Genomic DNA, 26947 nt, shown 5'->3' on the forward strand with positions numbered 1-26947 from the left:
GTACCTACAAGCTGGACGTAGTGGATTTATATTATTCGCAAACTCTTCTTTTATGATCACAGTAAAATTAGAGTGCGAATTTGTGTTTCTTCCGTCTTGATGGAGATATGATTCAAATCCTTTATTGAGTTTGATAACCTATCTGCCTTTGATAACCAACGCTTCGTAAATATAAAACTCTCCTTGGTGAAAAAAGCCCTAATTTACAATTTGATGTGAATTACGCCGAATAGATTACCGTTTTGACTCAAATTACGAACATGACTCATATTTCGAACACTCGCTTTTAAACGGTTGTTTTGATTTTATTCGTGTAATTTTCTCCACAGGAGCTTGAGTTTGTTTGTGATCTTGATCCTCAGTGTGGAAAGGCAATGAAAATTTTAGTTTTAGGGCGCTAAAACGCAAGTGTTCCGAATATGTTCGGGATTTGAGGCAAAATGGTACTAGATTGTAAAAAATACTAAATTATATGCTCAGTACATATACAGCTTTTGGTAGGTTCTTATACAGAATTGCTAGAAAACCTAACAGTCGCTGGTTGAGTGTAGAGAGGGTTTTGAACAGTCTTCACGAAAACATGAGCGGCGCTGAGCTTGAGTGCAGTTTTTGCAAGTTCATGTTCATCCCGAGCGCGCGTTCTTCTTCAAGCTCGTGTTCACCATCAGCATCGAACATGGGTGCGAAAAATGAACGCGGTGCGGCTCAGCTCAGGCTCGAGCTCAAGTTCAAAACTTGGGCTGTGTGTTCAGGCTGTGTGCTCATCCAGCATGCTGTGTGCTCAGACTGTGTGCTTAGGCTGAGAACTGAGGCTGTGAGAATAGGTTTTGGGCCGAGCGCGATGCTTTACGATTATGCGGCACGTTTCGTATTCGCCATAGTTGAGCGGCATAGCAAAAATACGAATCGGTGCTCGTAGATGAAAACAAGTTCCATAACAGCATTTGCATTTGCGTGCGTCAAAACGGGAAAACAATCAAACCGCAAAAGTGCCCATTCTGCGTGGCCCTATAGTATGCGAAAAGCAAGCGTGTTATGTTTTATAGTTGAAAATAATCCAAAACGTGAAGCAAACTAACTTTAAAATGAAAATTTAGTTTGTAAGCAAAGATTATACATAACAGTATTGTTTCTATCCAGCTTCATTGAAAGAGCGAAACTCAATTGGGGAAACAAATAAAATATAAAATCTTCCTACAAAACAAAAACATAAAAAGTGTACAATAAATGGATTAGTTAATTGATTGCCAGTATATTCATTGTGTTTGCTACATAAGATGCACAAAACACATGTATACAATGGCAGGCATAGAAAAGCCTCAATTATAACGGTAATTTAAATGCTAATGGGAACCCTTTGTTGAAAACAGGTTAAGTTGCAGGTGAAATGTAGACCCATTGAAGAAAAAAAAATGTTTCGATATTGTAGACTGTGTGTCAACTTTGTTTTCCACAAGCCCTCAACAAAATGTGTTGAACATTTGATATTGTTTTTTTTCTTTGGTAGGTAGATACATAGTAAAGCACGTGAGTTAAATATGTACACACATGTCCATTGTCCATCTCAAGTAGAGAGAAATCCCGCAGTGCCGGACAACTTAGTCACATTATGTAAAATTCTGTACGGGTACCCTGCATACACAAAATATACGATTCATATTTGATTTTTTGAACATGTTTTCCGATGATGTACCTTGATAATGACTGAAGGTAAAAAAATCACGGATTACAAAATTGATTATATCGTAAACTTTAGCGGCATTTTAAAATATAACCGCGTTTCTACTCGCTTGAATCTAATACAATGAGGTCGGTCTTTGCGAGGGGAATACGTTCCACGTACATCCGCGTAGAACAACTTTGTGAAAACAATCGCGTAGAAAAACGGCGTAAATGTCGAAATTCGCTTAAAAAATCGCGTGATTTATGAAATCCGCTTAAAAAGCAACCCAAGTATACACATTCATAACACAATTTTTCACTTGTGTAAAGATAAGTCAGTGCAAGTAGTGCGACTTTTAAAGGAAATTACATAAAACTTAAAGTTCCCACCTTTTTCAAAGTCGAAGAAGAAACGTAAAGACAATATTTTTTTTAAAAAATTGCACAGGAAAGCAACCGAAAGAATTTTTGAAACTCTTCTCAACAAGTCTAAAGGCTATTCAATTACAAATGGTTAGAAGTACGGGATTGGACTTTTCTTATGCTTATGTTTTTCGTTGAATGTCCTTATACTCTGTCATTGAGGATATTTCAAATAATCTACGTGCTTAATAAGATGATAAATAAGTTCATTTTTAACTTTACGAACAAAGTATCATCGAACGATTGAAATTCAATTCTAGAGTTTCAACACCAAAATGTTAAGCCAAGCCAACCAAGCAATGTCTGTTGATTGTAAACGATGTTTGTACCGTGCTCAAAGCGGCGCTCACAGCCGCGCTGAAAACATCAATGCTCGAGCGCCGCTGTGAGCGTGGTGCAAAACATGAGCATCCAGCCTACGCTCGAGTTCATGCTCATTTTTACGAGTGCACGTTCGAGCCCGAAGCGAATGTTCATTCGAGTGCGGCAGCACGGCTAAACATTTGCGCGGGGCTGCACCTTGAAGACTGGTTTTCAATTAATGTATTTGGAAAAAGCGCTGATTCATCTATCCTACACGCCCGAATGACAATTCAGTCAGTCAATTCTTAAAACTTATTACTTTTTTCAGGTTTGAGAATAGTAAAAAAAACCTAGCCTAAATCGTGCTGTCCAAGCTCGTCGGTAGGCTTCTGCGATCGCCTAAGAAAGAAAAGTGTTCCACTCTCTTGGTTGCTCCGCCACGCTCTCACCTGTGGGTACGGTTTCGTCGGTGTTGTTGATCCGTCGTCGTCGTCGTCACCTTCTCAACCCGATCGCGAACTGCGGATCGCCGCAACAGTGCCAAGCAACCGTTGGCTCAGCATTCGTTCGTAGACCGTCGCTGCGGTGAGATCTTGTGTGTGACGTCGATCGAGCGGGCACCGACCGTGTACGTGTGTGTGGAAAACCGCGGATTCTCGACTTCCCGTTCCCGAGGAGAAAGGCCAGTGGCTCGTCGCGGGCGAAAGCAAGAACAACTGCAATAAGTCAGACGAGTGGATAAAAAAAAAACTGGTGTGGAAATAAGTTCGCGCGCGCGTGTTAGTGAGCAACGGGTTCGTCGCTGGATGATAGTCGCGAAGTGCGTTGAAGTTCCCGTTTCTTTTTTTTACTGGTCGGTTGTTGTTTCTGAGGAGGAAGTTTCTTTTTGCCTCCCGGGGTCGGACCCATGCAGAGTTCGTTGTGGGTTGGTATGTGTGCGCGTTTCCCGAACGTCTTCGAGTGTGACTTTTACTTGCGGAGGCATTGCGGAAGCTCTTCTGAGGGGGGATTATCGCGTTTCACTAAGGAGAATTTCGCCTGAATATTGATGTGTAGAACAGCCCAGTGAAGCAAATTAGCATACATTTTGTGCGTATCGAAAAGAGTTTGGTGAACTACTTGAGTAACATATCGAGTGAGTAAAGTGCGTGTGGGGCAAAGAAAAAGTCCAGACGGATGAATATTAGCGAAGACAGGAAGGCAACGAAGCGAAATCAATTTGGGATTCAGGTGGTGTTCGATGAAATGGGCTGTTGTCTGTCAGCAGTTCTACTTTCGATGGTATTCGCCTGAGGCTACGTGCTTTTTCGTGGATTAGAAACAACACAATGAGAAGGTTGAAGCCATATAGCTGTTAAGTGATCAGACCGAAGAAAGTGTATTTGATCGTGTTCTGGTTGATTAAAACACCAATCAAAAAGGCTGTTGTCAACACAAAAGAAGCGAGAGGGAGACGAATTTTCCGACCAGGTACAGATATGGTTGGAAGTGAAACTAGTTGCAAGGTGTAAGTGCCCGGCTGGTAATTGAAAGGCCTTGAATCCAAGTGAAGTGAGCACGTAAGAAGAACCTATTGGTGTCAGCATCGGTTACGCTCTGCAGCATCTACCGGAACAAAGCCATCACGGAACTAATCCCCCGTTTCGGAAGACAAACAACTCAGTTTCAACAAAGTGTCGGTGTTTGTAGAAAAAATCTCTCTTGCTAACGGATTGCTCCGGATCGAGCGTTGAATGTACCAGAGTTGACATAACCCATATTTCGCCGTTCAAGCCTCCATGCAAGTGTTGCAAATGATAGTTAAGCCAAACAAGATTGAAGCAAATTTCGGTTTGTTTGTGTGTGTGTTTGTATGTGCATCGGAAATAAGCAAAGGAAGAAAAATGCTCTAACCCCTAAGAGGATTAAAGCTTGAATCAACACACCTCTTCGAGACGGTGCGTCGAAAAAAAAACCGAACGACCCAAAGGAAAAGGAAAGTGGAGCGGAAAATCCTTTAACCCTTCTTGGAACGAAACGAACCGTGGAAGACCCAATACCAGTAATTTTCTTTTCTCCGTCGTGGAATATTTGCGTAGTTTGACAACGCAGGAAGGGAAAACGAGAGGCGGTTGACTGTCGCCACCGTAAGCTGACCCCTTGCCAGTGCTTCAAAGTGATTGTGAAGAATGTTTTTAAAAGGGTGAGAATCCTCCAGTCTTCACGAAAACATGAGCGGCGCTGAGCTTGAGTGCAGTTTTGGTAAGTTCATGTTCATCCCGAGCGCGCGTTCGTCTTCAAGCTCGTGTTCACCATCAGCATCGAACATGGGTACGAAAAATGAACGCGGTGCGGCTCAGCTCAGGCTCGAGCTCAAGTTCAAAACTTGGGCTGTGTGTTCAGGCTGTGTGCTCGCTCATCCAGCATGCTGTGTGCTCAGACTGTGTGCTTAGGCTGAGAACTGAGGCTGTAAGAATAGGTTTTGGGCCGTGCGCGATGCTTTACTATTATGCGGCACGTTTCGTATTCGCCATAGTTTTGAGCGGCATAGCAAAAAAAGATGAATCGGAGTTGGTAGATGAAGACAAATTGTGCTTTCAGCATTTGCATTTGTGTGCGTCAAAACGGGAAAACAGTCAAAACGTACGTAAAAGTACCCATTCTGCGTGGCCCTTTAGTATGTGAAAAGCAAGCGTGGTATGTTTTATTGTTGAAAATAATACAAAACGTGAAGCAAACCTTTAACATGAAAATTTAGTGTGTTAGCAGAGATGGTACATAACATTATTGTTTCTATCCAGCTTCATTAAAAGAATGAAACTCAATTGGGGAAACAAATGAAATATAAAATCTTCCTAAGAACAATAAAAACATAAAAAGTGTACAATAAACGGATTAGTAAATTGATTGCCACCAGCATGTTTGGGTCCAGTCTAGAGTGTTTTCGTGAGGGAAACATTTTCGACGCGCTACGCATAGTATATTCATTGTGTTTGCTACATAAGATACACAAAACACATGTATACAATGGCAGGCATAGAAAAGCCTCAATTATAACGGTTCCTTTAAATGCTAATAGGGAATACTTAGTTCAAAACAGGTCAAGTTGCAGTTGAAATGAAGACCCATTGAAGAAGAAATGTTTCGATATTGTAAACTGTGTGTCAACTTATTTTGTTTTCCACAAACCCTCAACAAATTGTGTTGAACATAAAGGATTTTTTTTTCTATAGTAGGTTTATGCATTAGTTGTTCAATAATTCCGATTTCACATGGAGGCTTACAAAATCGTGAATTGAATACTTCTGATTGTTAATTATTGCATTGCCAAAATATGTACACACATTTCCATCTCAAGTAGAGAGAAATCCATCAGTGCCGGACAACTTAGTCATATTACGTAAAATTCTATAAATTTCGGGTTCTGCGACAGGTACCCTGTATACACAAAATATACGATCCATATTTGATTATTTGAACATGTTTGAACACATGGATTTCAAAACCGTCCTCCAATATCGTAAACTTTAGCGGCATTTTAAAATGTAACCGCGTTCCTACTCGCTTGAACTAAATACAATGAGGTCGGTCTTTGCGAGGAGAATACGTTCCACGTACATCCGCGTAGAAAAACTTTGTAAAAAAAATCGCGGAGAAAAACGGTGTAAATGTCGAAATCCGTTTAAAAAATCGCGTGATTCATGAAATCCACTTAAAAAGCGACCCCAGTATACACATTCATAACAATTTTTTTCATTTGTGTAAAGATAAGTCAGTGCACGTAGTGCGACTTTTAAAGGAAATTACATAAAACTTAAAGTTCCCACCTTTTTCAAAGTCGAAGAAGAAGCGTAAAGATAATATTAAAAAAAAAATGCACGGGGAAGCAACCGAAAGAATTTTTGAAACTCTTCTCAACAAGTCTAAAGGATATTCAATTAAAAATGGTTAGAAGTACGGGGTTGAACTTTTCTTATGCTTATGTTTTTCGTAGAATGTCCTTTTACTCTGTCATTGAGGATATTTCAAATATCTACGCGCATAATAAGATGATAAATAAATTCCTTTTTACTTTTACAATCAAAGTATCATCGAACCATTGAAATTCAATTATATTAAAACTAGAGTTTCAACTTTCAACACCAAAATGCTAAGCCAAGCCAACCAAGCAATGTCTGTTGATTGTAACCGATGTTTGGTACCGTGCTCAAAGCGGCGCTCACAGCCGCGCTGAAAACATCAATGTTCGAGCGCCGCTGTGAGCGCGGTGCAAAACATGAGCATCCAGCCTACGCTCGGGTTCATGCTCATTTTTACGAGTGCACGTTCGAGCCCGAAGCGAATGTTCATTCGAGTGCGGCAGCACGGATAAACATTTGCGCGGGGCTGCACCTTGAAGACTGGAATCCTCAGCTGGTGGAAAACAACACCAAAGTTAAATTCAAGTGATTAATTCGAAACAAAGGGAGTTAGTGTTTTTTGTTTTTGGAAGAAAGCGAGTGATTCAGCGGATGAAATAGAAACCTTTCTTCAAGTTGATACTTAGTGGAGAATAATTACTGGCACCATTTGCGCGGATTATGTTCATGGTTTGCACCGGGTGAATATCTTCAAAATAAGGTAAGGAAGGATTATGTTTTTTCTTTCAATTATGGAAAACTTTGTTGTCGTTTGTCAACTAAAATATGTGCATAAGCTTTATATGATCACGTTATTTTCGGCAATTTTCCACAAAATATAAATAAATCAGCACTTTTAAAAGCAAAAATTGCAATTAGACGTTTATCTAGGAAAGGAAGGCCTTGTTACTAGAGAACAAGATCACTTTTGCAGCCCAATGTGTCAATGAAAATGATATTAAAGAATTTCGAAAAATGGTAATATTACCAATTTTATTACCTCACAATAGGTATGACCGCTTGCAAAATTTATGCTGAATCAGATGTGATTTATGGATTCTTCTAATCGATTCAACAATAATCCAGAGATAGAACGAAGAAAGTTTCCAGGTACAAACCAATTAGGGTATTTAAAAGTTATTAATACATATTATCTTTATTTGAGAGACTTGCAGCCCTAGGCTGGCTCATCTCTGTATTTCAAAGTCTAGTTTTAGTTGATGTCATCTTCCAACAGCATGAGTAGCAGTTTACCTGAGTTCCACTTCTCAATAAACAAAACCGATTTAGTTTTTTGCTAAGGATAATGCATTTTTGCACATGGGCTTCTTAGACAGATCACGGCATCATCTGCATATTTTTTGAGTTTACATTACCCTTAAAAAAATACATAGACATTATGGTTGTGGGCCACCATGCATAGCTTTTGACACACGACAGCCATGGCAAATCCGAATAATGTCAAACTTGTTGTTTGATAGCATACATAACGCTGGACGACAAAATTAGAAATAAAAATGTATTCGCGGTGCTTATGTGTTCCATTTGTAGCTCTCGATGTCTAAAATCGACTGGTCACTGGCGTTTTACGTGGAAAAAATTAGAGATTAATTGGTCACAAAGTAGGAACGGGTTCATCGTTGAAGTCACTTGCATGTTTGATTGCATGCGCATAGAAGTGAAATTACTAAATTATTACGATAATCTAACTTATTTCGATACCTGAATGTCTCCATGAGTATTTTTCAGTCAAAACTAGGCCTTCCTGGAGAAACAATAGGTATAGGGATTTTGAAAACTGTTCAGCAGATTATAAACATAAGAGCATATGGAGACTACGAGTTAAAGTCTTATAGATATTAGTTATCGAAGATCAGAGAAAGTAAAAAACGTAGGTTTTATACCAAGGTTTATATATTGCACTAGCAGACCCGACTAACTTCGTTTCGCCCAAAATTGATTTATATTCTGATTAATTTTCGAGTTATGAAGAAATTGATGTTTCATTTGTATGGGAGCTCCCCTGTGTAAAGGGGGGAGGGGTTTCGAACCATCTTAAGATCCTTCTCCGGCCCCAAAAACCTCTGCTCGCACATATTCACGCTGATCGTTTCCTGTGCGCCGGTCATATTATCGGCGGCGGCGTGAACCGGCGTGGATGAAAAAATCAATTTTACCGTGGATTTTTTAATTAACGCGGTTTTGATTCACACGGTAGAAATCATCCGTATGAAAACCGACTTCAGTGGATTAAAATTGTAATATTCTGCGTTTGCCGATCATCAAACAGCACATTCGAAATAGTCAATTGCCGCTGATATTAATCAAAACCTGATTTCAAAATGTCATTTTAATTACCACTATTTTGTTATTTTTTGATTTTGATTAATCAAATTTTATTAATAAATCCTGCTTCACTGTTTCGTGACCCCTAAGTGTTAAGAATTAAATTTCGGTGTCATAGAACTAATTTGTTAATAACTTTTTTGCCTTTCTCGTATACTAAGTATACGGTAAAGGCTATATGATCGCTCCAAAAACAAACTTTTTATAGAAGGCCCGGAGACCCATAGTGTTATATACCAATCGACTCAGTTCGACGAATTGAGGTGATGTCTGTGTGTGTGTGTGTGTGTGTGTGTGTGTGTGTGTGTGTGTGTGTGTGTGTGTGTGTGTGTGTGTGTGTGTATGTGTGTGTGTGTGTGCGCACAAAACGACGCAAAAAATGTCACTCATTTTTCAGGCACTTATCCTCAACCGATTTGCTCGCAACAAATTGCATTCGACGCAGAATCCTTTCTCATTGTTTCCTATTGGAAATTGGCCAGGTCGGACTATGGGATCGGAAGTTATGGCCAAAATACAAATTTATACGTAAAAATCGCGTAAAAAATGTCACTCATTTTTCGGGCACTTATCCTCAACCTTTTTGCTCGCAACAAATTGCATTCGACGCAGAATCCTTTCCCATTGTTTCCTATTGGAAATTGGCCAGGTCGGACTATGGGATCGGAAGTTATGGCCAAAATACAAATTTAAACGTAAAATCGCGTAAAAATGTCACTCATTTTCGGGCACTTATCCTCAACCTATTTGCTCGCAACAAATTGCATTCGACGCAGAATCCTTTCCCATTGTTTCCTATTGGAAATTGGCCAGGTCGGACTATGGGATCGGAAGTTATGGCCAAAATACAAATTTATACATAAAAATCGCGTAAAAAATGTCACTCATTTTTCGGGCACTTATCCTCAACCGATTTGTTCGCAACAAATTGCATTTGACGCAGAATACTTTCCCATTGTTTCCTATTGGAAATTGGCCAGGTCGGACTATGGGATCGGAAGTTATGGCCAAAATACAAATTTATACGTAAAAATCGCGTAAAAAATGTCACTCATTTTTCGGGCACTTATCCTCAACCGATTTGTTCGCAACAAATTTCATTTGACGCAGAATACTTTCCCATTGTTTCCTATTGGAAATTGGCCAGGTTGGACTATGGGATAGGAAGTTATGGCCAAAATACAAATTTATACGTAAAAATCGCGTAAAAAATGTCACTCATTTTTCAGGCACTTATCCTCAACCGATTTGCTTACAACGAATTGCATCCGACGCAGGATCCTGTCCCATTGTTTCCTATTGGAAATTGGCCAGATCGGACTATGGAATCGGAAGTTATGGCCAAATACCTTTTTTTTATAGAAGAATTACAAAAAAATGTCACCTATTTTTTGGACACCTAAGCTCCATCGATTTACAAGCAACAAGTTGCATTCGACGCAGAATCCTGTCCCATTGTTTCCTATTGAAAATTGGCCAGATCGGACTATGGGATCGGAAGTTATGGCTAAAACGCAAACTTTTACGAAAAAATCGCGTAAAGAATGTCACTCTTTTTTTAGGCATTTATCTTCAGCTGATTTGCTCGCAACAAGTTGCATTTGACGCATAATCCTGTCCCAATGTGTCCTATTGAACATTGGCCAGATCGAAATATGGGATCGGGAGTTGTGTCCGAAACACCATTTTTGCCTTTTGCCTAAAAAGTATACTTTCCGTATATGTTCGCTCCAAAACCAAATTTTTACAGAAGGCCTTGAGTTCCATAGTGTTATATACCAATCGATTCAGCTCGACGAACTGAGATGATGTCTCTTTGTGTGTATGTGTGTGTGTGTGCGCCCATCAAAAGTGCGAAAAGTTTAGCTCACTTTTTCGGTACTTATCCTCCGAACCGATTTACTTGCAACAAGTTCTATTCCACGCGAAATCCTGCCGTATTGTTTTCTATTGAAAATGTGGAAGATCTGACTATGGGCACAGAAATTAAGGCCAAAATACTTTGGATTATAATAAAGCGTGTAGAAAAGCCTAGCTCACTTTTGATACACTTACCCTCGATCGATTTACTCACAACAAATTGCATTGAACGCGGAATCCTGTTCTATTATTTTCTATTGAAAATTGGCCAGATTGGACTATTACCTTAAAAATTGGCCTTAATTTTTGCCTTTCTTGTGCAACAAAGTTGTCTCGAAAGGCTATAATTTATCTTCGAAAGCGAACTATCGGATGCCAAGGATGTTGTCGATCATTTAGTAAATTTGCGTTCGATCATTTAGTAGTTTGTGAATAACTCATTACAGAAGCTGAATTTCAAAATGTGTTGTATGGTGGACTTCTAGTGCGAAGGTTTTTCTACAACTCTGCCTAATGGATTGTTGTTAGAATTCCACTAATGACGAAGTTATAGCGCTAGTTGCAGTAGCTCTAACTAAATGATTGGAATTTTGTTATCATTTAGTCTAAGTTACTGATACTATAGCTATAACTCGGATACTAGTGGAATTCAAACAACGAGCTATTTGGCAGAGTTGTAGAAATACCTTCGCACTAAGAGTCCACCATACAACACATTTTGAAATTCCGCTTCCGTAATGAGTTATTGACAAACTACTAAATGATCGAACGCGAATTACTAAATGATCTATAACATCCTTGTACGGATGCTTCCACACTGATACACTTCCCTCCCTCTTCATACGGGAGTTTGGCAGAAGGACGGTCATGAGATTTATATCATAACAAATATTGCCCTCCGCTTGCTTGATGGGAATGACATTTTCGTTTTCTTTTTGTGTAGTCGGAGCTTCAGTTTAACAAACATCCAAAAGTAATATTGCAAGGTCAGAGAATACTTCTAATTTTGCGGAGCAAAGAAGAAGAAGAAGACTGAGTGTCGGAAACTTCAAGTGACATGCACTGTGCGAAAAGTGTTGATATTCCTTGATATCAAGAATATTCGAGAAGTCTAAAATGTTTCAAAAACGCATAAATACGTTCTGAAATGCCTTGAAAGTACCATAAAACTTATTTAAAATTATAGCGGCAAGTAACACTCGTTCAAAGTTACATATTTTCTTTGATTTCAATAATCAACATTTACACCGAAAAAATCAACCAAAATTATTTTCCGTGCATCAAGTGATTTGACGTTTGCGGAACAGCTTTCCGACGGTCGACCGTCGGACCCTCGTTCGAATTTTTCTATCTTCTCGCAATATCCTAAAAATATATGACTGGGTAAAATAAAACAGGGGTATGTACGTCAAAAAGATTGGAAAAGGATAAAAATTGTCGAAATTCTTATTAGCATATTGTAGATCAAGTTGAAAACCGAACTGAGATTTCGCGACAATCACATTTTCTGGCATTTCCGGATGTTGCAACTGCATCGCGAGTGGGGCGCATCTATGCCATAGTCGTGCACCACTCGCGATGCAGTTGCAACATCCGGGAATGGGACAAAATATGATTTTCGGTTTTCAATTGGATCTACAGTATCTTTGCTCGAAATAATCCAATTTTCATAGAACGGACAAGGATTTTTTATTTACTCCTAGCTACTAGATCATCTATTTTCAAGCACACACATTTTACGAAGGTCGAGAAAGGCACCATCACCGCTAGGTGGATTAATCTGGGTTTTTTAAAGTTATTTCCGACTCAGAATTTTGATGCACTTCAGTTGTTTTGAAATATCTAAAATTCAGAAAATATCTAATATTTTTCCTGAAATTTGGTTAAATATGCCAACAAAGTTCATGGTGGAGTTTCTGAAATAATGGAAACTATGATTTTTTTTTTAAATTCATTCAGGCATTTCTCAGAAAATTTCATTTGGAATTCCTTTGTAAAATCCTGCAGATTTTTTTGATTTAAGAAAAAATAATCCATTGAGGTTCTCTTTGGGAAATTCCTTAAGTAAAACATACAATATGCAGGAAATAATTCGGAAACTTATTAAAGAATGAACTATTTTTTGATGGAATTCCTAAAAGAATTTTCTAAAAGACTTTCCGAGAGAATTCCTGAAGTAGTGTGGGAAAGTGTAGTAGGAACCTTCTGAGAAAATATTGAAGAAATCACCACGGACATTTTCGAAGGAATTCCTCACAGCATTTCCAAAATACATCAGAGGCTGCTCTCGATTGCACACCCCAGAGCCAGGTTCTCTGTAAATTCTTTTGGTCTCTCTTCCTGCATACGCACTACATGTCCATCCCATTGTAATCTGTCTTATTTTATCAACCTGCCTATATCTGCATTTTTGGATACTTTGTTTAACTCGTGATTCATTCATTCGTCTGCGCCATTACCCGGAAAAATTCTCTATAAATTGCCTCACTTAGCTTTGGAAGCATTCCTATGGGAATTTCAGGAAAAATTGTCAAAGAACTTGCTAATGAACTTCTAGAGAAATTACTGATAAAACCTGAAGAAATTATTAAAATAATCTTCCGAAGAAATAACAAATGAATTTTCAAAGAAATTCCAAAGCTAAACTCCAAAGTTGAAAGAAATTTCCCAAGTAATTTGAAACGAATTCTGAAACAATTTCCTAAGGAACTCCTAAAACATTCTCTGTAGATATTTCAAAAAGAATTTGCGAAAGATTTTCAGAAGGTAAATCCGAATTTCTGAACGAAGTCTTGACGGAATGTCCAAAGGAATTTTCGGGGATATCCAAGACTGTCAGAAATTCCTACTTTGAAAAAAAAAAAACCTTCAGGGACTTCTTCGGATATTCCTTCAGGAATTCTTGAGAAAATTTCGTGCTAGAACTTCTTAAGAATTTCTTAAGGAATTATCGGGAAAATATCTTTACGATTTGTTCTGTTTGTTTTGATGTTTTCTTAAATAAATTTCTGAAGGAACTTTTTCCGAACTAATTCCTGAGATAAATTCCAAAATTTTATTGAGAGAATTTCCGAAAGATTTTCTGGAACTCGTTTCCGAAAGAGTTTTTTTAGAACTTCTTGAGGCATATTCCGAGAGAATTGCTTTACGAATCTCCATATGAATTTTTGGAGAATTATAAAACAAATCCGAAGGAATTCCTGGAGAAATCTGGGAATTACTTCAGAAATACCAGTAGGCATTTCATCTGAAATTCTATTAGAAATTTCTTCATAAATTCCTTTGAGAATACCTCCGGAAATTCCTTCAAAAATTTATTCTGAAATTCCTCTATGGATTCCTATGGAAATTCCTTTAGGAATTCTTTTGGGAGGTCGTTTAGAAATAACTTCAAAATCTCTTAAAGTAGTTCAATTGGGAATTATTTTCGAAAATCCATTCAGGCTCTCTTTTAAAAATGCCTTCGGAAAGACATTTAGAAATTCCTGCACAAAATCCTTCCGAACTTCAGAAGGAATTCCTCAACGATTCTCCTAAGGAATTCCTAACAATATTGTCGTAAAAATTACTGAAACATTTTTTTATGCATTCCATAAGGAATTTCCTGAAGAAATTCGTGAAGGATTTTCTGAAGAAATGTGTAATGGAATTTCTGAACGAATTTTTGGAGAAATTTCGTAAGACATTTCCAGAAAAATACATAGAGTAATTTTGAAACTTTTCGGACGAATATCTGGAGGAATCTACTAAGAAATATACCAAGTGGTTTTGGCGCTTTGGGCATGTATTCAAGCCTTCACAAAAGCCTTTGTACCACAACAAACATCATTTGTGAGTCACCTACAGGCAGTGTTGATTTTACTCCATCCAAACGATATGGTCATTTAGAAAATTCAAATAGCCTTCTATTAGTTGCATTTACTTAGTAAAGATAGTAAAATCGTTTGGATGAAGTAAAATTAAAGAGCAAAATTTTTGCACAGAGGGTTGGACACACTGCCTACAAATTTAGGTGCCCGACTGAATGAGGCTTTGGCTTAGACGAATTTCAAAGACCACTAACTAAGTAGATTAAATCAGTGTTGGTAAAATCACTCATAAATCTCAATCAGTGAGCGCTCCCGTGCGATAGAAATCGTCTGCGATTTTAAAGGAATGCATCACGCTTGAATTTTTCATGCTAAAACGCATCATTTCACTCATTTGCCAAAAAATCATTTTGGTTTAAAAACGCATTTGAAATCAATTTGGGGAAATTTATTGCTTATACATAAAAGGGTGTCTAATATTTTATGCGACAAACGTCAATTCACTGTTTTTAGCGAAGGAGAACAAAAGAAAACCTACGATGATTCAAATGGATGATTCAAGTCATCCATGAGTTTTTAGGTGCTGAGTTGGGTGCGTTTCAACTCACGCTTGATTCGAATCAGCCATGAGTTTTGAGATTTTGAGTTTTTACCAACACTGGATTAAATTCTAGTAGACAACCTAATTCAAATTTACAACTAATCAACCAACCTATTCATTCACCAATGTTTGTCACCACACTGTCTTAGATACACCATCACATGAGGTAGATTTGAAATTGAATTCTAACGAGTTCCACCTCAACAACATTCTAACAACTAACTAACAACAACAATCATAACGCGAGTTTAGTACTATTCCAATCAATTCCACCACAACTGTAAGGCCATCTTCAGTGTCTCTTATTTTACTAGACTCGACTCAAGTTAATTGATTTTTTTTATCGCGATTTGTCATCGGCGTGGCAAAATTATGATCGGCGGCGCGCCGACCCAAAATCGTCGGCGGCGGCGGCGTGAGTAAAACCACCGGCGGCAGCGACGCGGCGCGGCGGTGCACAGGTCTAGTTCAGACAGACAGAAATTCATTTTCATGTATATAGATTGTACAGAAAATTGAAAGAGCTTTCATATCGTATTAACAAAAATTGTGATATCATGAATGAAAAAATAATTAAAAATCAAAATAAGAAGAAAACACTGAAAAATAGAGGTATTTTCAACATTAAAATTCAGCCACTTTTTTCCCTGCATATTTAGTTATGGATCATTTTTAGAATGTGTATTTTCAGGTACACATTTAATAGCTTTAGACAACGGACAGGTCATTCACACAACAGCTAGTGGACCAGTGGGAGAACTTTTCGCCTTACGAAAAGTTTTCTCCTTACCGGGGTGGGAATCAAACCCACACTCCTCAGCACTTGCGTCTAGACGATTGACGTCGCTAACCACAGGGCCACGAAGCCCATTTTGCGCAAGCTTACGAAGACGAGATTTGAAAAAAACATGTTTGACCCATAACATGTTTTTTCCCTTAATGTACATCATAGCAAAACAAATTTAAACATTCATAATTCATGAAAAAACCCAGATTAATCCACCTAGCGGTGATAGTGCCTTTCTCGTTTCTTGCGAGGGAGTAATTTCTTCGCACTTTTGGTATGAAAAAAAGTATTTTGACCATAACTTCTGAGCCAATAGTCGAACTGGTCAATTTTTAATAGGAAACAGCAAATCGGCCGAGAGTAAGTCAAGACAAAATTTTCAAAACGACTTATCTGCTTTTGTAAACAAAGATTCGAACGTCGATTCGACGAATCTGATAACACTCCCACGCAATCAAACACTACCAATAGGCAGGTGAAGGTCTCGGCTACCTGATGATGGCGTTGGTTTGTGTCGAAGTGCCATGAGATTCGTGCATTCGACGTTTGAATCTCTGTTTACAAAAGCAGATAAGTCGTTTTGAAAATTTTGTCTTGAAATGCCTAAATAGAGAGTAAGATTTTTTTTTGTAAAAACTGGCCATAACTCCGAAGCCCATAGTCCGATTGGGCCGGTTTTTTATACGAAACAATGGGACAAGATTTAGATAGAGGTTAAGGATAAGTGAGTGTCAGTCAGTGAGTGAGAGAGATTATTTTGCGCACACACATACACACACAGACATCACTACAATTCGTCGAGCTGAGTCGATCGGTATATAACACTATGGGTCTACGGGGGTCCTATAAAAAGTTCGTTTTTGGAGCGAACATATAGCCTTTAAGTAAAGGCAAAAAGAATTTTGGTCATAACTTCTAAGCCCATAGTCCGATCGGGTCAATTTTCAACAAATAATGGGACAGGACTCTGCGTCGAATGCAACTTGTTGCGAGCAAATCGGTTAAGAATAAGTGCCTAAAAAATGAGCTAGACTTTTTAACGTGCTTTAATTTGAAAAAAAGTATTTTGGCCATAGCTTCTAAGCCCATAGTCCGATCGGGTCAATTTTCAATAGGAAACAATGGGACAGGATTCTGTGTCGAATGCAACTTGTTGCGAGCAAATCGGTTAAGGATAAGTGCCTGAAAAATGAGCTAGACTTTTTGCGCACACACACATACACACACACATACACACACACATACACACACACATACACACACACAGACATCACTCCAATTCGTCGAGCTGAGTCGATCGGTATATAACACTATGGGTCTCCGGGTCTCCTATGAAAAGTTCGTTTTTGGAGCGAACATATAGCCTTTACGTATACTTTGTATACGAGAAAGGCAAAAATGTCACTTATTCTTGTTCTTTCTTGACTTTTCGAAATAAAGAGATAAAACAAAAAAAAATGTCAAATGTCCGTTATGCCAAGAGACCTTTATGCCGACCTTATGTGAAATGCATTATGCCAAATGACTTTATGCCAAGGCTTTATGCCAAATGGCTTGCTTCGGTCAAAAGACCTATTCGGCCAAATAACCTATTCGGTCAAACGACCTATTTGGCCAGATAGGTTTCGGCCTAATGGTTTGTTCGGACCAGTGACGTTCGACTAAATGGCATTCGGCCAAATGAGTTTTGGCCAAACGACCTTTCCCCGAATCATACGACTGCAGTCGGATGATGGCGAAAGCTTTCTGTGTGATGTTGTGTTTACCCGAGCAGCACTTCTTCTTCTTCTTCTTATTGGCATTAAATCCCCACACTGGGACAGAGCCGCCTCACAGCTTAGTGTTCATTAAGCACTTCCACAGTTATTAACTGCGAGGTTTCTAAGCCAGGTTACCATTTTTGCATTTGTATATCATGAGGCTAGCACGATGATGTTTTCATGCCCAGGGAAGTCGAGACAATTTCCAATGCGAAAATTGCCTAGACCGGCACCGGGAATCGAACCCAGCCACCTTCAGCATGGTTTTGCTTTGTAGCCGCGCGTCTTACCGCACGGCTAAGGAGGGCCCCCCGAGCGGCACAATCGGAGAGAATTTGGTTGCTGCGGATTGATTGTGACTGAATGTGATCATATATAAGTAGCAGCCATCTATTTGGAACATGTTTGCTGCTCGGGTATTGTCGGAGGAACACATTTTTGAATTTTGGAATCGTTAACAATGTAACTATTTAAAGAATAAAAATTAGAATAAGACATTAGAATAACACATTAGGCAAATTTAATATCGTGATTTGGAACGGAGGTAGAAATTTAAATGATTTGTATCTTACGCTACAGGACAATAAAACAAACGAACAAAAACATTTTTAGGTGCAATTCCACTTTACGCCAAATATGTGGCGCTGAGTTTTCATTCTGAGATCATATTTATTTTATTTATTCAAACTAAGGACGAAGTGACCTGTGCGGTATACAAGAGTCTTCTCCATTCGGCTCGGTCCGTTGCTACACTTCGCCAACCACGCAGTCTACTGAGGGTACACAAGTCATCTTCCACCTGATCGATCTTTGATCTTATTTGGGGTTTTGCCTTTCTCGTATACTAAGTATACGTAAAGGCTATAATTTCACTCCAAAACCAAACTTTTGATAGAAGGCTCGGAGACCCATAGTGTTATATACCAATCGACTCAGCTCGACGAATTGAGGTGATGTCTGTTTGTGTGTATGTATGTATGTGTGTGTGTGTGTGTGTATGTGTACAAAATTTGTAGACACACTTTTTGGAACTTAGCATTACCCGATTTACTCGCAACAAGTTGCATTCGACGGGGAATGCGGTCCCATTGTTTGCTATTGAAAATTGGCCTGATCGGACATTGCATTTCGGAATTATTGAAAAATCATTGTTTTTTCCCAAGGGTCCCCCCTTGGAAAAAAAAATTTCAAAATCGAAATTTTTTTTTTTTTTTTAAATGGTGGAAATGCATAGTAATTAATGCAAAAACATGCAAAATGATAGAAAATATGCGATCTATCCCCCTAAAGTGCTTTTTTGACCTTTCCTATGTGATTTTTTCAGTACATTTTACGATGCACGAGAAAGGCATCATCGCCGCTAGGTGGATTAATCTGGTTTTTATTGTTAGATATTGAAGTATCATTGGAAGAATGACGTAAAACTTTTTTTTTAAATTCTATGTTATTTTAAATTATAACCCTTAAAAGTTATGAATCACTCATCACTCACAAAAGGCCCGACCCTTCAGAAATCTCGATCAAGTATTTTGTTCCTATGTGCTTTAAAAAAATGGGATTCACAGGACTTTGGAACGGGAAAACGAAAAATCCGTATTTTAAATATATAGGAACTGTTAACGAACATTTACTGGTGCAACTTTCAAGGTTTGTTTCCATTTGGTTTCCCATAACAAATCGACATTTATTCCCAACAAACTATTGGGATTCGGTACATCTCTTTAAAGTGGATTTTTTCCTGTTGCAGTTTTTGAACAGGTGCCATTTCTATATCTAGCAAAAAAAAAAAACACCAAAAATTCACATGCCTCAGAAAAGAAAAAAAATTGCCTTTGGAATTTTTAAAGGCACGCGTGACAAGGGAGAGGAAGGGGGTATCAAAAATGCTACTTTTTGTTACTAGGGGTAAGGAGAGGGCCAAAAAGTCCGATTTTTTGGGTTGCGTAATTTGGGAACAGACCGTTATCTTTCTGAGCTTCTTACTTGATGTGTATGCACGGCTCTGTATTACAGCGAATCTTTGGACAGTAAGTCTAATACGATTACGATCTAATCAAAATCCAATCTTATCCAAATTCAATTTAATTCAAATCTAATCTAATCTAAATCCACTCTAATCCAAAACCGATCTAATCCGAATCCATTCAAATCCAACCGAATTCGAGTTCCATCTTATCCGAATCCGATCTTATCTAAATCCATTCAAATCCAAATTCAATTAAATCCAAATCCAACCTAATTCGAATACAATCTAATCCGAATCCTATCTAATCTGAATCCGATCTTATTCGAATCCAACCTAATCTGAATGCAATCTAATCCGAATCCTATCTTATTCAAAATCAATCTAATCCAAATCTAATCTTTTCCAAACCAAATCTTATCCAAATCCACTCTAATCCAAATCCATTTAAATCCAATCTAATCCGAATCCGATCTAATTCAAATCCAAATTCAACCTAATCCAAATCCAATCTAATTTAAATCCACTCTAATCCAAACTTATTCGAATTCGATCTAAACCAAATTCACTCAAATCCAAATCCCAATCCAACCTAATCCAGTCTATATTTTTATTTGTCTTATTAGTTTATCGTTTCTATTTGCCTTATAGTTTATCGTCTTATTTATTGTTCTTTTACTACATATATTTTTTATCTATATATTTTTATTTATATACTATAATTTTATTTCATCGCGGCTTGGTGTATTCATAGTTATATAATTATACAATTTTGTTTTGTTTTACAAATCGAATCATAAGTAGTGAAAGACCAGAGTATAGGGCTAACCGTGAATTAGTAAAACATTTAAAGATACTGGCGATGATGTAATGATTTATTAATCAGAACGTAAATATCCCAGGACTTTGAAGAGTAAACAATCACGGGGAAAACCCAATATCTTTGGCCATACTATGAATTATGCTGGAATTATATTCAAATAACAAAAAATGCAAAATAGTAAAATTAAGTTCATTCAAGTAAATCTACACCATGCAAAGGGAGCGACAGCTGTACTTTGTAAGAGATTTGCTGAGAGCAAACTGGATATTGCGTTAATCCAGGAGCCATGGACGAACAACGGTAGGATAATGGGTATTCCTACAAGTACATCCAAAATAATTTACAAAACAGGACAGCAACCTCCCAGGGCTGCAATTTTGGTGAATGGAAAAGCAAAATTTATTCCAATAACAGAGTTTATTAATCGAGATATTATTTGCGGTTATGATGGAGGTACCGACAATTCGTGGAAAACGGAAATATTTGTCGCCTCAGCATACTTCCCAGGAGATGCTGATGATGTGCCTCCACCAGAAGTAGCCGCTTTTATTTCATATTGCAGAAAGCAAAATAAAGCTTTCATTATCGGTTGTGACGCAAACGCTCATCACACAATATGGGCTAGTTCGGATATCAACAGACGGGGTGAGAACCTGCTCGACTATATTGCAAAAAATGATGTAGATATATGTAACAGGGGAAATAAACCTACCTTTTCAAATGCTATCAGGCAAGAAGTTCTAGATTTAACCTTGTGTAGCCATACACTTTCGGAGAAAATCACAAATTGGCATGTTTCAGATGAAATATCTCTATCTGATCACATGCACATATTATTCGAATATGAGGCTGGAAATCAACTCATAGAAACCAGAAGAGATCCCAGGAAAACTAACTGGGAATTTTATATCTCAAATTTGATAAGTGAGGCGGAAAACTTGAGCACCTCATCAAATTCTTATCGTGGACTAGAAGAAAGTTCTAAGCAATTTTCTGGCTTAATACTGAAGTCTTTTCAAGTCAGCTGTGCTGCTAAGGAACGTTCTTCAAACAGAGACGTACCCTGGTGGAACAGTAACTTGCAAAAGATGCGGAAAAGAACCCGGAAACTCTTTAACCGGGCTAAACGTACACAACAGTGGGAACAATACAAAGAATCCCTCACTTCTTATAATAGAGAAATTCGGAGATCTAAAAGGATAAACTGGAGGCACACCTGTGAAAACATTGAAAGTACTCCAGTAGCTGCTAGATTGCAGAAAATCCTTGCTAAAGATCACACAAATGGTCTTGGAACTATTAAAAAAGACAACGGGTCTTTTACCAAGACAAGTTATGAAACATTAGAAATAATGATGCAAACACACTTCCCGTGTTCTATCATTAATTCACATGAAGACCAGAATGCATCTGATACGCAAACTAGTGTAAATGAAGCCAGGAGAGATATTCAACAAACTAATAAGGTCTTTGGAATGAATTACACCAGGAGCAATACTAGCGCTCTGGCCAATGAAATATTTACTGAACAGAAAGTTGAATGGGCTATTGATTCTTTTGAACCCTTCAAAGCTCCAGGTAGGGATGGAATTTTTCTTGTACTACTGCAGAAGGGAAAAGTGATCTTAACACCCATATTAACCAAGATGTTCCGATCAAGCTTAATATTAGGCTATATACCGACTGCATGGAGAGAAGTGCGGGTTACATTTGTCCCAAAAGCCAATAAGAAGGATAAATCATGCCCAAAATCCTTCAGACCAGTCAGCTTATCGTCCATTATACTTAAAATAATGGAAAAACTGATAGATGAGTATATAAAATCATCTTATCTAACGAAAACTCCTCTAAGCAAAAATCAGTTTGCATATCAGGAGGGAAAATCTTCAGTAACAGCGCTTCACAAGCTAGTTACAAAGTTGGAAAGAACTTTTGAAGCAAAAGAAATTTCACTTGCAGCGTTCCTTGACATTGAAGGAGCATTCGATAACACATCTCACAGTTCAATGAAGAATGCTATGTTAAAACGAGGTTTTGATGTATGTATTGTTGATTGGATTGGCGAGATGTTATCAAAAGAGAAATATCAGCCAACCTTGGAAGCTCATCAATTAGTGTGAGAGCAGTAAAGGGTGTCCTCAAGGAGGCGTACTATCACCTCTATTGTGGTCTTTAATCGTTGATGATCTTCTCAAACAACTGGAGCCTCGAGGCTTTGAAATAGTTGGCTTCGCGGATGCTATCGTCACATTAGTAAGAGGAAAATATACCTGTGTTATTTCGGACCGAAGCCAAATCGCTCTCAATTTCATCACACTATGGTCTGAAAAGAAGGATTAAATATAAATCCTTCAAAGGCCACATTAGTGGCGTTTACAAGGAGAAGAAATAATTCTCTTCCTACTTTAAAGTTGAAAGGAGAAGATTTGAAACTTTCAAACTCAGTCAAGCATCTTGGAGTTAGACTTGACAGTAAGCTGAATTGGAACTTACATCTTGAGGAAGTATTAAGCAAAGCTACAAATGCTTTGTGGATAAGTAAGGTGACGTTCGGTAAAAAGTGGGGACTAAAGCCAAAAATGATTCAATGGATTTATACGGCGATTGTGAAACCCAGAATGTCATATGCCGCATTACTATGGTGGCCAAAAACAAAAGAAAGGGTGGTTCAGAAGAAGATGGAAAAACTTCAAAGATTAGCTACTCTTTCAATAACTGGTGCAATGAGGAGCACGCCGAATAAAGCGCTAGACGCTTTGCTCCACATGCTACCATTGGATCAATTTATTCAATTAGAAGCAGAGAAGAGTGCTTTGAAGGTCAAGAGAGATTCAAACCTCTTCGAAGGTGACCTAAAAGGACATCTTAGTATTCTAAACAAAATAAGTATCAACTCACTTATCACAAGCAATGATGATTGGATGAGGAGAAAATACAATTTTTATCGATGCTTTGATGTAATTAACCTTGAGCGAAATATATGGGCGAACGGTGGACCAAGTCTTCGCTCAGGATCAATTGTATTTTACACCGATGGTTCAAAGCTGAACGATCAAGTTGGAGCAGGCGTAACTGGCCCAGGGATAAATATCTCGATTTCCATGGGCAAGTGGCCAACTGTTTTCCAAGCTGAAGTTCAGGCTATTCTTGAATGCTCTAATTTATGCTTACGCCGAAATTACAGGCATTCAAATATTTGCATAATGTGTGACAGTCAAGCAGCATTGAATGCTTTGAAATCAACAACATGCACATCCAAACTCGTTTGGGAATGTGTTCAGTCACTCCAAACCTTGGGTAGTCGTAACAAAGTGAACCTGTATTGGGTTCCTGGTCATTTTGGCATTGAAGGCAATGAACAAGCTGATATGCTGGCCAGACTTGGTTCATCTCGACAATTCATAGGTCCCGAACCATTTTGTGGTGTATCTGCGTGTTCTCTTAGAATGGAACTCAAATCTTGGGAACATTCTAAAATAGAGGACATCTGGAAAAACACCTTGATTGCGAGGCAATCTAAACGTTTCATCGCACCAAACGCAATCAAAAAAAGATCTTAACACATATACAGGTCTTATAACAGGCCATTGCCCGAGCCGATATCACTTGAATCTGTTAGGAAAACTTCAAGATGATGTATGTCGTTTCTGCGGCACACATGTAGAAGACTCGGAACATCTGTTATGCCATTGTCCGGCAATTTTTAGAAAGAGATTACAGTTCTTCAATAGGGGCTTATAGAACCCTCAGAAGTTTGGAGAACAAGTCCCAATATGGTAGTACGATTCATCAGAACCATAATACCGCATTGGGATAACGCTGGTAGTCAAGGAAATGCAATTGCTCTAAATAGTAATGATGCGTCAACTTGACAAAGCTAGATCAAATGGGGCATATATCACAATAGATCTAACAAATGGTCGCAGTGATTAAGATACCCAACAGGAAAAAAAAATCCAGTCTAATACGATTCCGATCTAATCCAAATCCAATCTTATCTAAATTCCATTTAATTCAAATCCAATCTAATCTAAATCCACTCCTATCCAAAGCCGATCTAATCCAAATCCATTCAAATCCAATCCAATACAAATCTAATCTGATCCAAATCCAATCATATCCGAATCAAATCTTATCCAAATCCAATTTTGTCCAAGTTCAATCTAATCCAAATCCAATCTAGTCTAAATCCACTCTCATCCATATCCATTCTAATTCGAATACAATATAATCTAAATCCAATCAAATCCAAATCCAACCTAATACGAATCCGTTCTAATGCAAATTCAATCTTATCCATATCCACAACCTAATTAAAATACAATCTAATTCGAATCCGATCTAATCCAAATCCAATTTTGTTCAAATTCAATCTAATCTAAATCCACTCTTATCTAAATCCACTAATCCAAATCCGATCTTATCAAAATCTATTCAGCTTTAAATCCAAATAAATCCAAATTTAAACAAATTTGAATCCGATCCAATACAAATCCAGTCTTATCCAAATTCAACCTAATCCAAATCAAATCTTATCCAACTCCAATCTAATCTAAATCCACTCTGATTCAAATCCGATCTACTCCAAATCCATTAAAATCGAACCTAATTCGAATCCAACCAAATCCAAATCCGTTCAAATCCAAATCCAATTAAATCTAAATTCAACCTAATTCGAATCAAATCTAATCCAAATCCAATATAATCCCAATCCAATATATCCAAATTAAATCTTATCCAAATCCAATCTAATCTAAATAAAATGTTATTCCAAATCTACTTTAATCAAAGAGTCCCCATGTTCCTCTATGATTTTTTTTATTCATTGAATAGGAATCCGAATGTTCCTATTTCCATTTCTTTCCAGGAGTCCTCGTGCTCCTCTTCAATCGTCAAAACATTGAATAGGAATCCACATGTTCCTATTTCCACTTCTTTTCAGTTGTCCTAATGCTTCTCTTCAAAATTCAATTCATCGAATAGGAATCCAATTGTTCCTATAGTCGCCTCTCCACATCTCGATATTGAAGGAATGGAAGAAAAACTGGGATGGGTACTAGATCCAAAAAAGCTCGTTGCTATGAAAAATGACAACAAAACAAATGCTGTTTCCTGTTGTTGATATGTTTGTTATTGTCCAAAGATGGTCAAGTAGCCTAAAAATTCGATCATGTCGACATAAGGAGAGTGAATACAAAACAAAATATGATTAGAACACATCGAGATAAAGAGATATCGAGATTGGGAGGTTATCGAGATGTAGAATTTTCAAATGTATGTATATTGAAGGGACCGAGGAAACCATCGACATAGGGAGAGATATCGAGATATAGAACATCGAGATGTGGAGAGTCGATTGTATTTTCATTTTTTTCGAGGAGTCCTCATGCTCCACTCTAAATTTCAACTCATCGAATAGGAATCCAAATGTTCCTATTTCCATTTCTTTCCAGGAGTCCTCCTACTCCTCTTCAATCTCCAATTCGTCGAATCCACATGTTCCTATTCCACTAAAAAAACAAGCAAACTGAATCTGGCCAATATTTTCCAAGTGATATCTGCTTGGGAAGTGTCCGGTTATTAAGCCAGTAAAGGTGCAAAGAGCTCTCCTGCTGAGCTCTAAGAGCTTTTCGGTTACTTTAACATTGGGAATTATACATCTCTTTGATTGAGCACACTTTTCGGTAACCAACCAATTGGTCATCAACCTTTGACTTCCTAGGATTTCAAATCCATTTTTATGGTTCAGTATGATATACCGCAGAAAGGATCTGAACCAATAAACTGTGTATTTGAACCTCGTTTCGCAAGCTCGTCATTACCTCCAATGCCACAGTATCCTGGAACCCAGTACAGATTCACGTAGTTCTGTTGGCACACCTTGGTGCAATGAAAGAATGCATTCCCAGACAAGTTTTGACGTACATTTAAAGCTACTCAAAGCTTTGAGCGCCGCTTGACTGTCTGTGAAAATACAAATAAGGTACACTGGGGGAAGTGGAAAAGGAAAAATCGATAGTGCATGTTTGAAATAGTGTAAAACCAGTTTAAATGATCTAAATGCATTCAATCAAAATGGGCTATCAAAAACAGTCAATTTTGCATCAACTGTGCGGTAATTCATACCATTTTGGTCGCTTGAAATTTATGGAAATAGATTTTAAAATTGGGAGTTGTTTTTCCACTTACCCTAGTGGGATGGGGTAAGTGGAAAACCCATGTTACCTTGACCTTCAATAGTGATGAGTAGTTACATATAACTCAAATCAATACGATAATTGCTCTGAGTATCTTTTGTGGGATAATTTCATTACCTTAACGGAATAGATCCTCAAGGAAATCTCGTAATAGCTAGGGAAAGGCTGGTTTTGCCTTCTCGAACACTAAGTGTACGTAAAATCTATATGTTCGCCCCAAAGATGAACTTTTTCAAGGAAAAAGTCCCATTTTTCCTTGAAAAAGGGTTATAAACTAATAAACTTAGTTTAACGAATTGAGATGATGGCTGTATGTGCGTTTTTGTATGTATTTGTGTGCGCAAAGCACGTAAAAAATTATCATCTATTTTTAAGCACTTGTCCTTAACCAATTAGTTCGCAAAAAAATTGCATTCAACAGCGAAACTTGTTATGAATAAAAATTAATGTGAATTATACAGTATATTTACCTATCAGTGCTATTTTTAACTTTCTTATACATTTTTTTCATATGTAAAACATGTGAAAGGCATCA

This window comes from Armigeres subalbatus, unplaced genomic scaffold (assembly GCF_024139115.2).
Source record: "Armigeres subalbatus isolate Guangzhou_Male unplaced genomic scaffold, GZ_Asu_2 Contig1190, whole genome shotgun sequence".
Lineage (NCBI taxonomy): Eukaryota > Metazoa > Arthropoda > Insecta > Diptera > Culicidae > Armigeres > Armigeres subalbatus.